We start from the raw sequence: 2,466 nt of genomic DNA, 5'->3' as shown, positions 1-2,466 counted from the left end.
GTAGCCATTACCGTTGCTGCAGGAGGCACTGCTGTCGGCCCTCACCGCTTATCACCTCTAACCTACCTCAGGGAACCAGCCTGTCTCTTGGGCACCTTGGCTCTGAGGAGCCGAATCTCTTCAGCTTTACTGGTATGAGTAAGTCAGAACATGTGGAATTACAACACAGCAAGTTTCAAAAAGAATGGCTGTGTTTCTCCTGGCTCTGAGGGTGTTGGAAGACTCTACCTAATGACGATGGAACTTCTGGGAGGACGGCAGGTTGACAAAGCCTGGACTCACTGAAGAAGAGTTTGGGGGGGTGGCTTCCTGAGGACTGATGCGAGTGCCTCAGTGAGGCCATCCCTGCGCACAGATGCTCTGGGTTCCTGGGACCCCGTGACACCCTCTGACTTTTACGCCTACCCAAGCTGCACTGGTGTAATAATAGACTTAAGAGGTTATCCTGTGGGGAGTGATTAAGTCACTTCTGGGCTGGGCCCCCTTATTTCTGGGTTGTTCAAAGGATTGGTTGCTGTGCCATGTGGTGGTGGATCAGTAATGGCCACAAATTCTTTGACATTAGTCTCATCTGGAGGTGGGAGCCTCCACTCCTTCCCCTTGAGTCTGCGTGATTGCTCAGACCAACAGACTATGTGGAAGTTACACTACGCCAGCTTCCACTTTCTGTCTCTGGAGCGCTTGCTCTCAGAAGCCTGCCACCACGTAGGAAGTGTGACTACCCTGCGGCCACCACCTGCTTTTTGCTGGGAAGAGCTACAGGGTCTGTGGGAAGGACTTCATAACCGAGAACTTGTGTGGGATAAGCAGGAGGGAGATTCAGAGTTAGTGTTTCCCAACTACTGGAAAAAGGGAAGCTCCCTGTCTGCAACCTTCCACATTCTGGCCAAGTAAATTTTGTGATATTTTTTCCTGCAATGTGTTAGGTGGACAAAAATCCTCCTAGCCCCAATTGTGCAGTTCAGGACTATTCTTGGAATTTGGTTTCTTAAGGCAAACTCCCTACCAGAGCAATGGGATATGGCCTGATAGTTGAAGAACACCAGGTAGAGAAGACCTTTTTCCTCCTGTGCCTCAGTTTTCTCAGCTATAAAATGGGGTAACAGCCATTCCTATCGGTCTTACCCCACCAAACTTCTGTGAGGAGCTGATGAACCACGACGGGGAATGCCTTGTCTGTGAGGAAGTGTAAGACGCCGTCTCCTCCTCCCTGTTATAGTGGCTGCCTGGCATTTGAAGGCTTATTGCTCCAGGTTTCGGTCGTTCAGGGAGAGTGGCCTTAGCTGACCTCTGACATCTGCTTCTCTGTCTAATCCTCTGTACCAGGCCACTGCATGTCCCTTACAAGAATGGCCTCCTGAGGAAGTGCCAAATTAGGATCTGCACATTTGGGGGTCTTACTGAGGGGACAGATTTTAGGTTTTTCTCCCTGTCAGAAAAAAGGGAGACTTCAGGTTTAAGAACTGGTGACTGTGAACCCCAGGCCTGCCCACAGCCCTCAGAGCTGGCATTCTGGGTGCTCCTCATGTACCCCTTCCCTCCCAGGCCTGCATGGGGTGATCTAAGCCCATCTAGCCTGACTGTGATCTCTCGGAGGACAGCCTGTGGATCTGGAAAGTGATGCCACAACCTCGACATCTGGGGAATTGCCCTTCCAGGGGTACGTGCCTGAAGAACTGCAGGGCAGAGGGAGGACACAGCTGGCCATGTGCCCTGCAGCAACTTGCTCCACCCTGCGGCTTAGTGCTCGAAGAAGACCACACCTCCTGCAGTGCCAGAGGCTCAGGGCAGGTGCTGTACCCGGGAGGCGATGTTACTCCTCCCACAAATCCAGTTCTTTGAGGAGGGGAAGACCTTTTAGTTCCCAGGAAGCTTAGGGGTGGAAGGGGCCTGAGCACTCACCACGTCCGTCCCTCAGGACAATCTCGCCCTCGCCTGTGATCCAGCGGTAGCAGGGGAACTCGATGTAGTCCCCGCTGGGCGTCTTCAGCGTGATGTACTTCAGGTACCAGTCGTCGTGCAGCCAGTACCTGCGCTTCTCGATTCTGACCAGCTGGATCTCGCCCAGTTCTTCATCCACGGTCACGTCGTATGAGTCCACCTGAGAAAGACAGCAGGCAAGTCAGCCCGTCTGTGCTCTCCTGAGCCTTTGTTCTGCAGGAGTTAATAATATGCCACCCCAAAATATGCTGCTCTGGCATGCTGACTATTATGAATTAAACACAGTTAAAAAACCAGCAGGTGTAATAAGATCATTCCGACCTTCATTCTGTTTCTTAAAAGCGGGAGATGAAATTCCCACGTGAAAGACACCCTCCGTATACCAGAAGGAAAGTGACATTCTCTTCATCAAGGATGGGAAGTTGAAGCCGAAGGAAGTCCACACAAACAGACCTTATTAAGCTAGCCCTTATCGTCCTGGTCACTTCTGAGTAACCGCCCCGGCCCAAGCCCTCTGCCTGGTCA

The 2,466-nt window shown here is 52.0% G+C and overlaps 1 protein-coding gene across 1 annotated transcript in view; it reads right to left on the bottom strand.

Annotated features, from left to right (window-relative positions):
* Positions 1-2,096, bottom strand: part of ALOX5 (arachidonate 5-lipoxygenase) — a 43,963-nt gene extending 41,867 nt beyond the window's left edge. Inside the window, exon 1 of the mRNA XM_008581526.1 lies at positions 1,903-2,096. The gene's annotated coding sequence lies outside the window, so the exon portion shown is untranslated. The remainder of the gene's footprint in view (positions 1-1,902) is intronic.
* Between the last annotated feature and the right edge of the window lie 370 nt (positions 2,097-2,466).

Source organism: Galeopterus variegatus, unplaced genomic scaffold, assembly GCF_000696425.1.
Source record: "Galeopterus variegatus unplaced genomic scaffold, G_variegatus-3.0.2 Scaffold2381, whole genome shotgun sequence".
Lineage (NCBI taxonomy): Eukaryota > Metazoa > Chordata > Mammalia > Dermoptera > Cynocephalidae > Galeopterus > Galeopterus variegatus.
This window is presented reverse-complemented; position numbering and strand designations above follow the sequence as displayed.